Genomic DNA, 1,206 nt, shown 5'->3' with positions numbered 1-1,206 from the left:
AAATCGCTGACCAAAGTCGAGGTATACATTGAGAGTTCTGGCGCCCGGATTATGTATTAACAAAACCAAAACTTTTGTTCCCTTAAACATTCGGTCTTGTGAAATGTTATGCAAAACTATTGGCACTCAAAGTTCACGGTTTCGATTTAGCCACTTTAGGCTTCTTGGGGGTTTATAATAATCAACCTCTCAATGGTGCGTATTCGTAAGTTAGTATTAAGACTTTATTCGACATGGTTGGGACAACTAGCGGAAAATTCTATTCAGCCACATCGTTGGTGCAAACAGCTTGACTTCCCAGGTTGGAAACATATTTTCGGAAACCCTGCATGGAAACATTGAGATTGTTTCTAACTTTTATTATACATTTTCGGATGCTGGAAGAAAGGCTTTGCTTAACTCTCTTATAGCGCAGCGAAAGCCGTGGCTGAAATTTTTCAGCATTCATGATTCCGGGTAACGAGCAATCCAAGTTTCTTATCGTCAGGACAAGGCTTGATAAAATATTCAATATATACCTGTAAAATAAAAGCGGTTATGCTAAGGATCCCGCCTTCATCTTTAGCCAAGTGTTCTATGATTTTACCGGTGCTCCATTTGAAAAGCAAAAACGCATTTCCATGTTTGAGAAAATTAAATCCTTTCGAATAATTTGGCAAAATTTATTTCTTGTAAGTCTGCAGCTAATTTGGATGAGATAATTCGGACAACAGCGTGCCCAGAAAAAAAACCCGGATTTCAAGTGCATCATGTGCTTAGGACTAAGTGCGCCGCCACATTGTGCAGCAATATGTTAAGGAAGTTGAACGAGAAAGCCGAATGTTGATTTAATGTTTCCGTTGGGCCCTTAGACGTTTTTACGAACGAAATAGATTCTCCCAAACGAGCTTCCAAATTAAAAAAACAAACGCCAAAAGCGTGGAAGGTAAAACCCACCTAATGATTGATTATTGATTTCATCAATTTCACGTCAACGTTCCCTGATCAGCACGCATACAATTTCCGGTACATCCGTCGTCAGGATAGACGCTTTTATGTTCGCTTTGCCTAGCATTAGAAAATGCCGAATCATTGCGATTTCAAGGAAATTCAGGACAGTCTTAATTTACAATCTTTGGTGAGTTATATTTCTAAGCACAGTACAAAGTCCGCAAATAAATGCAGTTTTTGAAAAAAATAAAGAGCTGCATGAGCTTCTATTGTTTG

This window comes from Opisthorchis viverrini, assembly GCF_000715545.1.
Source record: "Opisthorchis viverrini unplaced genomic scaffold opera_v5_713, whole genome shotgun sequence".
Taxonomy (NCBI): Eukaryota; Metazoa; Platyhelminthes; class Trematoda; order Opisthorchiida; family Opisthorchiidae; genus Opisthorchis; species Opisthorchis viverrini.
Note: the sequence above shows the minus strand (reverse complement) of the source record.